Genomic DNA, 12,780 nt, shown 5'->3' on the forward strand with positions numbered 1-12,780 from the left:
CCCTCTTTCCAAATGCTTTTGTTGCTCTGTGCATACTTCTAACACTTCCTGTAACAGTTGCCAGTGGAGAATGCAGCTTCTCCAAGCTGAATTTAATAAAAACACATCTTCGCTCCACAATGACACAGGAGAGGCTGGTCGGCCTTGCAACCATCTCAATAGATCATGAGCTGGCCCAGACTGTGGACCTTCTGGAAGCAGTTCAAATCTTTGCAACCAAGAAGGCATGGAAAGCACCACTTTGATTATTCAAACAGATAAAAATGCCAGTGTTTACTATGCAGACAAAAAAAAGTTACATTTGCTGTTCAGGCGTTTGAAAGTTCAGTGTTACTTAAAATGTTTGAACAAGGCATTTTAAGTTGTTAGTTCTCCTTTATTGGGGTAGGTAGCAGAGCAGTACCATGAGAGGAGTAGAACAGGAAGAAGGCAGAATTGAGACCTTTCAAAGTTTTGGCCCAAGTGAGGGGGCATCATCTGAGCTCCCCGCCTCAGGTGCCAAAATGTTGCGGGCTGGGCCTGGTGACTAAGGAACCTAAATCCCATTGAAAGTCAATGAGACAGACTCAAATTGCTTATGTGCTTTTGAAAATTTTACTCCAAATGTCCTATATGGAAAAAGTAGAAATTTAAAATTCTGGTTTACATTCTGCACCCGTTGCTATATCATTTTTACAAAATGAGAAGTCTTGTATATTTTGGGGCCAACCATACTTTAGTACCTAACTAGTTAACTGTGCAAAATATTTCAGGAAACAACCACCACCACTACAATAGTAAATAATCTGGTATATAGGGAAGTCAATCATTTGATTCCAGTGAGGAACAAAAATTAATAAAATTGATATTTGATAGAATTTATGACCAAAAGTACTAAATATTTTCCTGTTTCAGAAGAGTCAATCAAGACTGTGGAAATAAAATGAAATAGCTATAGAAGGTCACAAATAACATTAACTGGTAATCAGAGCAGAGAGAAGTGTACCTATGATCAGTCTACATTCAAGTTCTGATATGCATTTGTAAAACAGTAGAGGTAAGATAGAACTTCCATTATACTAAACCTTTCTTTGAAGCCAGATATGAACTTCTTTGCTCCATCTGGATGTTCACAAGCTATTTATTCAGGCTGCTGTTAGCAGTACTTTCTGGGTTTGCTGGGATAGATCTGGTCTAGACTACAAAGTTTTTCCAGAATAATTATGTTGGATAGGAGTGGGAGAGTGGGGAAGAGGAAAGTCACAACCCTTAGCTATGTCAGCAAAACTTCCATTGTAAACACAACTTCTGTCAACACAGCTAATGTCATTCTGGGAGGTAGTGTGGCAAATGAACTCCTTCTGCAGGCTTACGCTGCAGGTATCCTGGCAACTCTGCTGGCATAACTAAGCTGGCCAACACTCTGTAGTGTAGACAAGTCCTAAGTTTCTGAAGCATAGACATGAGCGTAGTATTTCATTTGTATCCTTTATTAGCTCAGCCAACCTCAGGATGTCCTTTGGTCACTAGTAAATTCTTAAACCTGAACAGGATAACAGAACCTTGAACAATAACCTCCATGAGTTTATGAAGGAACACATCCCCCCAGACGAATGTTCACTTTTATTAACAGAATTGCGTAATGGTGGAGTAAAGAAACCAATAGGTCATATTCCTGAGGGAGGAGAGGCCCCAGACTGAGCAGAGAGGCAACTGACAGCAAGGGTTCTGGAAAGCTTGGACAGAGTAAGAGCTGGTGCTAAGGGGAAACAGGCTCCTATGTTAGTTGTAAGGACACTAAAACAACTACAATTCTATGTAAAGTAAACTAGTATAATCTTCTGTCCATTTAGAGTTAAAGCCCATCTTAAAATGGCCAAGTAGCAGATGTATGAACCTAGTGCAAGCAGATCATGGCTCTCAGAGCCCAAGTATAGCATACTGAGGGTAGAATTGGTGATATGGAGGAGCAGAGAGAATCAGAACTATTTATAGGGATGGTATATAGGGGACCCCCCTCAGAACTAACTACTCCAGTTCTCCTTTTGAAAGAGCAAGTCCCATGATAGGAAGGGAATTAAGTGGAATGGAGGAATACACCCCATATCAGTCACAGCTTCTGAGTGAGACAGAGGAGGCTTTCACATTGAGGAGGCTGTTCCAAAGGATGGTGTTACAGTTGGGAGACAAGCTGTGGTAGTAAAGGATTTGACCCTCAGGAATAGAAACTGATGTGGTGACTGTGACACTAAGCACCACTGTATTCATACCCTACACACTATTGTAGCAATATCTGTACAAAATAGGTCTTGTGAAGGATCATCTGAAAACTGATAACTCACTGATCATTAATATTGTTGTGTGATGTATGCATGCAACATGTATTAAGAGTTATGAATATATGCTGGAATTATGACAATGTGTGCAAACCAGGTATGTTGGGGGAGTTGTTAAATAGGTCTGTCTTAGACAAAGAAATGTGTATTTCATTCTCTCACCAGCCCAACATTCAGACAAAGACAGTGGAAGTCCATATTTACATATAAGCAGCAACAGAAAAATTTGCACTTCAGTAATCAAGTGGGGGAAGAGAGAGCGTGGTGCTTCTTTTACTACCAGATGCCATGTTGCCTTCCTCACAGCTTGAATAAACTTTACTTTGCGGGGCAACCCTGAGAAGAATCCATTTCAAAGTTTTACTGGTTTATAAAGACTAGAGGGTCTGAACTTCAAGTGATAAGCAATTGAATCAACTGATTGTATGCAATATTACTGTATTATAAGAGTATAGGAAGTGAGGTCATTACTGAAAGCTAATGATATACCGGTGACTGACATCATTGTGAAATATATGTATTAACACTATGTAAGGAACTATGGACACGCATTGATATTAGACTGTACAGTCTGCCCAGACAGGAGGGAATGTCATGGCCATCTATCTCTCCCCTCTGTAAATTAAGCGTGGTGGAATCAGAAACAATGGAAGCCCTATTTACATAGAAATCATGTGGGGGGATGGGAAGCCCGTAGGAAGGGGAGAACAATATTTCACTTTCCTGGTGGACACAGCAAGCTAAGCACACTGGAGGGCTTCCTGCCTCCTGAAGCAAGGTCATTGAACTTTGGGAGATATAAGCAAGGACAGAAAGCAATTTTAGACATCAATTACTAGACAGACACAAAGGAACAGAGCCCTTGCAAGCTCAGAGATGGCTCCTTCAGCCAAGTGGGGTTGAAGTCTCTGGAACTGAATATAGGTGAGAAACCTGCTGAGGTAAAGATCTTTCACCTCAGATGGCAAAGGAAGCCAGCACCTTTTGTGGAAGGCTGTGAATGAGGGAAAGTGAACCATGGCTGGGAAAAAGAATGACTGGTGAGAGAAACCATCTTGAACAAAGATTGTACCTTGCTAGATTAAGTTTTAGACTTTTAGAAGCATAATTTGTTTTGTTTTACTTGTAACTTTTTCTATCTTCATTCCTTATACTTGAACTCACTTAATCCTATGTATATTTTGTTAATAAACTTATTTCATTTTTACCATGAACCAACTCAGTGCTGTATTTAAAGGGAATGGTGCATTTACCCCCAGTTAAGTTAATATGCTGTAAGTGGTTTTGTCTCTTTACAGGACATTGCCCAGGAGAGGGCTGGATACTTCAGGATTGGGAGTGTGTTGGGGTCATCTTGCTGGTTGTAACCAACACTGGGACTGTAGAAAGGCTGCTGGGGTCAAAGCTGCTGAACCAGGGCTGTTTAGCACACAGACACTCAAGGTATGACCTCCATGCTGGTAGGCTTGTCGTGAGCGAGCCAGGTTGGGACCTACAGCAGCAAGGCATTGTGAGGCACCCCAGGGTTACAGGGCAGGCGGTGACACAAGCTCTCACTGGTCTGGAATTGCACCCCAGAACATGACAATAACCATGAGAACTGTTTGGTGCAAAGGTGGTAGATCTCACAAGACATCTAATGAGTGGTGGGGAGGAGTCTGTGGATGTACTCTATATTGGTGATGCGAAAAGATATAGGAGGTCCTAGAAGCTAAAATTAGTTTGATACGAAGAAAGCTTAAGCTCACAGCTTCAGGAAGGACCAATCAGAGCAACTGTCAGGGAATAATACTGTATCTGAAAGATTCCATAGAATTTAGTGAGATAAAATTCTGAGTGGAGAGGACGACACAGGATTATGCGGCTAGGCTCCAGATCAGGAAAGTGATATTGAGAACACACTTGGAAGCAAGAGAAGAGAAGCAAAGTCCAAAAAAACAATAATGGGCAACTTCAACTTCTTGCACATTAATTGATCAAACGTCACAACAGGACAAGGTTTAGAGAAGCCATTTCTTAACACCTTAAACAATAGCTTTTGGGATGGTGAGTATTATGGTATACAAGAGGAGAGACTTAACATAGTCATAAGTAATATGCAGGACTTAGTTCAAGAAATAAGTACTGCTTTATGACTAAGTTCATAAAAACAAAATGGAAGCTAGTCAAAAAGGCCCCAATGTCAAAAGTAAAGAAATTAAAATGCTTAGACCTGGCACAGATGTAACTTTAAAAAAAAAAAAGCGTTCACAAAGCTATACGTTACTGTTGTGCCTAGGAGCCCTAGTCACAGACAAGGACCCCATTGTGCTAGGTGCTGTACAAACCCAACATAAAGACCATCCCTGCCCCAAAGCACTTATTGTCTGAGTACATTACTCTAAATAAAAAGGGTAGTAGCAGGAAGATAAGAAGTAAACCAGCTAAATGGCAAGCCTCAAGAAGTTATTTAAGCCAAGCAGGATTCCTTCTGAAAATGGAAATCCACCTAGAAAGGAGCACAAGCTATGGTGGGTATTTAAAAAGCAAGTCACACGTCCAATTGGCACACATCCAAGAATTCTGAAGAAACTTAAGAATGCAGTGGCTCAGCTGCTAGCAACAATGTGCAATCTCTCATTACAATCAGCTATTATTCCGGAGGACTGGAGGGCAGCAAAATGTTGTACCTATACTTAGAAAAAAGAGGGCTAGGGGTGATTTGAAAAGCCTTACTTCTGTACTTAGTAAACTGACTGAAATTACAATTACAAAATAGAATTATAAAACACCTAGAAGGAGTTTAACCAACACTGCTTCCACAAAATAATTGTATGCCTCACTAATGTATTAGATTTCTTTGAACATATCAATGAAATAGTGAATAAAGGAGAACCAATTTCAGTTATTTGGACTTTCAAGGCCTTTGACAAAGTTCCTCACAAAAGAACTACTAAAGAACCTAAACAGTCATAGTTCAAGCAACATATTGTCATGGATAAAAGTGGCCAGGAGATAGGAAATAAGAAAGTGTACCTTAACTTACTCAGAAATTTCCTTTCTTGTAGCAGTGAAGGCTGCAGATTCATTATCAATGAGTCTTACCAAAGCTTGCTGCTCTTTGAGAGGCAAAACCTGACATGGCAGTCAGGGTGTGCTGGGCTAGGCTACAACCATGAAGATCCAACCAGTTCAAAATACTTCTATAGCTGCTTCATAGAGCTAGCTTCTTTAAGCCTTAACTAACAGCTTGCTAGATATAAAAAGAAATTCTTATATGTATTCTATATATTCTTATTTCTATAAATTCTACTGCAGAGCAATTTCAATTTTCACCCCAAACTACTAGTGGACAAAAATTGTGAACCAAAAAGAATGTAGAGGATGGTATGGGAGCTTAAGCGTTCCTGCAGAACAGTAAACCTTGTGCCAGGTGGGTTGAAACTGCAGCTGGATTTAGCAATTTTGACAAAATTGAAGTATGGTAAATTCAAATCAGGTAAAAGGAATTATTTTTTCTCACCGTGCATAATTAGACTGTGTAACTCATTGCCACAAGGCTGAGAACTGAGAGCTCAGCAGGACATTGATATAACAAGCATATCCAGCTGTTATAATAAATATTACAAAATAAACAGATGTTTTGAAAAGGCTGCAAACATTCATGTTTCAGGTTATAATCCAGCATCTGACCATTGGTAGTTAGAAGACTTACTCTGGGGCACCGTATTCTATAAATCACCTACTACAGGGTTATTTATCCCTTTCTCAGAAGTAGCTGGTGCAGGCCACTATAGGAGGTGGGAACCTGGACTAGATGAACTACTGGTCTGATATACTGAAGCAATTTCTATGATACTATATTTAGAATGAAGTTAATATAAATTCAGATGTAAAACAAACAAATGTTCATACATGGGTTTGCACTGGTTTAACCAAATCTATTTGAAAACTGGCAGTTATTGGTGCAAATTGGTGTGTAGATCAACTTTAAGATTCAATATTCCTTTCTCCCCTTTGTGCAGGTTTGGTTACAGGCTTATGCAAACACTATTCATGTTTTCCTAGGATCTTCCTAAGGACTTCCAGTCGAAAGAGGAAAGTGAGCACCTGTTATTTATAGAAATCCCAATAAAATATATTTAAAGAAACCCCATTAAAAATCTTTTAGAGTTAATACACTATAATGTGGCAATAAAGGGTAAAAGCATAAAAATTCTTTGCAGATCAGCTCTAACGTTGTTTAAAAGAAAACTGGTGCTTTTTCTAAGGAATGGGCTTTGACAGTGACAACAACCAATTACTTTGAAAGGAATATTATTCAGATGAACTAAATTTTATGAAGTGGATTAAGCAGACATTCTTTGTGTTTTACTGATCATTGTCATTTTGAAGAGCCACTTCAGATACAGAATGCTGATGGGATGAATTTCATACTCTACAGCTTTCTACAGGATACTTCCACGAAAGAACACTTACTTTATAGTAAACTGTAGCTCTCTGAAATTTCTTTTCCTGTCCACATAGATTCCAACTCCTGGTCCATGTGTCCGATGTGCATGAAATAGGAATCTTTTGTCCAGCAGTCATCTTAACATGTGTCCAACATGTTCTTGCCCCACTCTCTCACCTGAAAGCATAAAGGGCTCAACCAACCCTCAGTTCCTTCACCAATATGCAATCCCAACAGGGAAGGAGACAATATATCTTAAAGAACCACAGTTATTGCACGGTAAGTAACTATAAGGTAAGTTCTTTCCTCTGCAAATGATTGTCCACACGGATTCATCTGTTGATGACTAACAAGCAGTTGTGTGTTTTTCTTGGAGAAACTAGGAGTCGTTCTTAAACAATGACTGCAGGACAGCTCTATCATAATGGGAACCTGATCCGAAAGTCTCTTCAAAAAAGTATCTTGTAAGTGTGTGGATCAAATTCCACATGGCTGCCGTACAAGTCCTAGAAATAGGGACATTCTTCAGACAGACAGAGGCTTCCCAAGTTCTACTGGAATGAGGTCTAACATGGGTAGGTAGATCTAACTTGGCTAGCTTGCAACATGTTTTTATACAGTTAGACACCCATTTTGATAAGTTTCTGTAGGGATGCTGCCTGACCCTTGATCCTATCAGCAAAGACCACAGATAATAGAGATGTGTTCCTGACTGATTTTGTCCTGGTAAGGTAGCATGACAATGACCTTACTACATGGAGTGTATGAAGTTTATCTTCAGCCACGGTTGAGTCAGGAGTAGTGAAGAAAAGTACTATATGAATAATGAAACAACACTGGGCAAGAACATTGGGTCTGAGAGTAACCCTGTCCTTGTAGAACACTGAATAATGGAGACAAACCATGAGGGCCTGAATCTTCCCTATCTTTTTGAGCGGATGTAATAAAAAGGCAATCTTATGTAATAGGTAATTGTGACAGTCTGTACCCGTATACTCACCCCTTTTACAGAACTATGATAAATTTTGTACAAAGTATGCCTTGTGAGGTATAATTTGAAAACTCGTAATTTTCTGATCATTATTGTCCTGGTACAATATGTGTGGCAACATTGTATGTAAAGTTATAGGATTCTGCTCTATGATATTATAAAGACATGTTCCAAGTCTGGAGAGCAGTCACATAGCAGTTTCCCAGAGACAAAAGGCTAGCCAACACCTAACAGGTGTCAACAAAATCAAAGGGACCTGCTTATGTGGTCACCCTTTGGCAGGAAAGATGGCATGGGTGAAAAATCTACATCTTGACAAAGAAACAGCTGGGGGTTCTCCTGAACCTCAGCTGGAGATGATTCTCAGAGAAGAGAAAGAACTATAAGATGAGAGAGCAGACACCCCAAATTATTCCTCTCTTCCTTTCTACCCATGGCAACTGAACAACAAAGGAAACAACTTTGGACTGGGGGAGGGATACTGACTGAAAGAAATTCAGCCAGTAAGAGTGCTGAAATGTAGCAAGAGAGACCTTTGCTTTGAATTCACTTAGCTTACTAAGTTAGGCATTAGTTGCATTTTCTTGTAACCAATTCTGACTTTTAGGTCTCATTACTTGTAGTCACTTAAAATCTACCTTTCTGTAATTAATAAAAATTTGTTTTATTGTTTAATCTAAACCAGTGTATTTGGATTGAAATATCTGGGTAACTCCATTTGGGATAATAGGATTTGTGCATATCATTTTCTATTTATAAAACGACAGACTTTATATGAGCTTTTATTGTCCAGGAGAGGGTTTGGGAGTACATTTCTGGGGAAAGTCTGGGACCGAGAATTTACTGGTTTTGCTGTGCAGTGTAATTCATGAGTAGTAGGCTATAGCACTCATACATTATAACCTGGAGTAACGTACATGCTGGAGGCTGTGTGGGAGCAGACCGGGAGTGGTAACTCATAGAAAAGCAGTGTAAGAGGCACCCCAGGTTGGAGAATAGAGTGGAAACAGCTATTCATGGTTCAGATTGTACCCTGGGTATGACACAGTGATACAGCCAACTGGTTACTAAGGGCTTCATTGTCCATCAACCCTGTTAATACTATACTGAGAAACTGAACTCAGAGAAAAACATGAATTAGGCCATTCGGGAATCTGGCCCTGAATAGCAGGGTGATGTGGAGATATTGCCGCTAGGTGGACCCTTATAGAACTAAATACTTTTTATTATTATTATTATTTGTATTAATGTAATGCCTAGGAGCCAAAGTTATGGACCAGGACCTCATTGAACTAGGGATTGTGTGTACACAACTCCCTTCCCCCACCCCGAGATGTCCCTGCCTCAAGGAGGTTACAATTGAAGTATAAGACAAGTCACAACAGATGGATATAGACAGATTGGGGAGTGTATATAAACTATGAAAAAATATTAGTCAGTGTGATTACCAGTGATTTCTGCCCACTGGCAGCCTAACCATTGTCAATTTTTTTTGTAGGCATCATGGCAAAGGAGAGTTTTGAGAAAGAATTTAAAAGTGTACAATGAGGTAACCTGCGGATTTTTATGGAGAGTGTGAGGGGGCAGCATCTAAGAAAGCACAAAGGTGCTTGTTTGAAAATTTAACAAATGGGCAGTGGAGGCTGGCATCATTGGCTGAATGGAGGTGAGCATCAAAAGCAAGAGAAAGATGATAGGCAAGGTGGGCCTTGAAAGTCAATACAAGCACCCTCTGTTTGATGCAATAGAGCAGGGAAAGCCAGGGGCAAGATTCAAAGAAGGGGGGACATGCTCAAAGCAATGCGCTAGGAACATGATGATTACAGCAGTGTTGTGAATGTATATGAGCAGTGTAAGACTGTTTGTCAAGGCCAGACAGCACAATGTTGCTGTAATTGAGATGTGAGATGTTTAGTTTGGACAAGAGTTTTAGCTGACTGGATTAAAAGGAATGGCTGTATCTTAGAAATATTATTAAGAAATAACTGTCAAGATGAGGGCCTAGAGAGAGGTCCGAGTCAAAGATGCTGCCCAGGTGACAGGCAAAATGGTGGCGTTGCTCACAGTGACTGAGAAAGGGGGAGATTAGGGGCTCTGCAATAGAGTGCTATAGTACTAAACTGTTCAGCCACTAGGTGGCACTGTTGTTTTAGCTATGTTCCGCTTGAGGGGCTAACCGTCAATAATGAGCTCTCAGAGGAACAGTCTAAGATTTTAGTTTGGACAGAAGGAGACAGGTCTGGAATAGGTAGGTAGGTCAGTCTGTGAGCCATCAGCATGGAGAGGGTAGCTGAATTTGTATTTGTGGAGATTAGCCAGAGATAAGATGTAGATGGACCAAGGCTTCAGAGAAGAAAAGATTTCAAGACGGGCATTATCAGCCATATCAAAGGTGAATGACGGATCAAGGAGGATGAAGTTAGAGTATTAGTTCTGAGCTTTAGCTAGGAAAAGATCATTGGAGACTTTGATGAGAGCAGTTTGAGTGGAATGCAAGGGGGCAGAAGTGGGACTTGAGAAGGTCTAGGATGGAACTGGAGGTGAGGAACTCCAGACAGTAACAATCTTAAAGATGAAGGGGAGAAGGGAGATGGGTCAGCAGCCGGAGAGGCAAAACGGGGTCGAAGGTATTTTTTTGAAAGATGGGAAAGACTAAGCATGTTTGCATTGTGAGGGGAAAGCAAGGAGAGAGTGAGGTTAAGGAGAAGATTAAGGGAGGAGATAAGAGTGGGTGTGAGGGAGATCAGGAGATGTGATGAGTTCACTGGGGCAAGTAGAAGGGTTACAGGAGAAGAGCAGATGAGAAACTTCTGCATCTGAGATCAGCAAGAATAGTCAGTGGGGAAGGGAAAGCAAACCGTGGGGGGTGGGAGATAAAGGTCACACTGTAGTTTGTCAGTTTTCTCTTGAAAGAAATCTGCAAGTTCCTGCACAGAGAGAAGTTGGGGCAGGAGGAGGGGAAAGTTTGAGAAGTAAGCCAAAGGTGACCAAAAGATAGCTGGGATTAAAGGCATGAGATTCAGTTAAATGGGAGAATTAGAGTTGTTCAGCTAGGACAATGGCAGAATTTAGAAAGAGAATGAATTTGTAGTAGATAAATTTGGCCTGATCATAGGACTTTTGTCAGAGATGCTCCTGATGCATGAGAGCAGGAGTATGGATGGTGGATGTGGGGAGCGAGTGAGGGCTGGGAGTTAGCACAGCAGACCTTATGGTGGGGGAGAGGGGTCACAAAAGGCAAAAGACCAATTACTAATTAACTACAGTACGACTAACACTAGCACATTGGACAGAGAAGCAGCTGGATTCTACAAGGAGTCCATCTCATTCCCATTGGCAGGAAGGAGCCAACTGAATGACCTTTGGGCCTGCTCTACCCTTTATGACCTTGGGGGAAGAGGAGGAAGGCCATCTAGATGTCAGGATGGCCCCAGAGGACACTGCTGACCAAACAAATTTGATCTTACCTGCCTGCAGTATATGTGCACCAAGAGTGGATTCCATGTGGACAATCACATGAAGTATTCTCAAATACTAAGATAAAACAAAAGTCCATAGAAAGGAATACATTTTCAGCATTGTGTGGTGAAAACTAGTTGTACACTTCATGTTAGCAAGAGCACTGAGCTCTCAAGGTTGAAAAGCAATTGTTAATGAGATCATTTTTTTGTACAGAGCTAAGTGTGATTTACCAGGTAGTAATTGTAAATTTTTCTTATGAATAACAATGGATTGACTTTACAATAGTTGGCCGACCTTATTTTAAATCATGTAAGCTAATACAGAAATCTAAAATTGGATTAATGCTTGTATCATCTCTCTTTAGTAATATAAGATTCCATCTTTTTGCTTAATTTGCTCCTACCTGAAGTGATCTGAGTGGACTTCCAGCTGTATATATAGGATTATTTCCTCATTATCTGACAAATGAGGGCTAGTGACCCAAGTCTCAGCAGTCTACTCAACTATGCTATTAGGGTCCTGTAATCACAAACAAACATCTCCCTTCTACTCTACTCTTCCCCCACAAATTCTTTCCCTACAAATAAACAACAACCCATTTGGCAGGCTTTAGAAAAAATTAAACATACACCCAGTACATGAGTAATCAGGTGTCACAACCCCATTAGGACAGTTAACACCTGTCTGACATTTAAATGCCATGTCTGAGTTAAGTGTCTAATGCCACCACCATTCTGCCTGCCAGGCAGACATTTAACTCAGACATGCCAAACCTGTGGGAAAAAAAATGCGGAAACTTGGCTTGTGAGTTGCTTGTTGGCTAGTTTTTGGCTTGTAGCTTCTTGCTTGTAGTTTGTTTCTTCTATTTTTTGATCAGCTCCCGGCAAGGGGAGGGCAAGGGTAGGGAGAGAGTCAGGGGTGCACAGTGGGCCCACCATAGTCTCAGACTGCATGCCAGAGGATCTAATCACAGAGTGCTGGGGTTCTTAGGGATTGACTTGTTTTGAAATAGAATTAGCTTGATTTTTGGCTTTTGTGAAAGTCAGGGTGCTTATTTACTGCGTGAAATTTGGCAACTGTGATTTAACTTATCCCCAATCAGTTAGCAAAAGGTGCTTTTACTGGTGTAGGAATATGATCACAACCACTGGTATATGGCATTATGCCTGGTACTTTTGAAAGACTCCTCCTCTGATAGGGATCCCTGTGTGGCAGTGGGTTCCTGGTGGCACTGTTGCTGCTCACCTTCCCATTCAGCTGCATAAACCCTGATATGCAATTCTTGCTTGTACAGTGGTCTGAAAAGGCTGTGAAGCACGCACGCAGAACCTGAGCCTATCCCAGGGGAACTCCCCCTAGGTGTTCTGAATATTTTCCTCTTACAGTTGTGTTTATAGCCATCATCTCTCCAATGGAGATTATTTAGAAAATCACTTCCTCCACCCAACTTCATTCCTGCATGCCTATGGCAACATCAACAGCTTCATTGGGCATACAACATCCCCAGCAGTATACATTTAAGCAGCAATGGGCAGACATCTGATTGCCTATATCTCCAGTGCTTAGCAAAATAAAGAAAC

Source organism: Lepidochelys kempii, chromosome 1 (genome assembly GCF_965140265.1).
Source record: "Lepidochelys kempii isolate rLepKem1 chromosome 1, rLepKem1.hap2, whole genome shotgun sequence".
Taxonomy (NCBI): Eukaryota; Metazoa; Chordata; order Testudines; family Cheloniidae; genus Lepidochelys; species Lepidochelys kempii.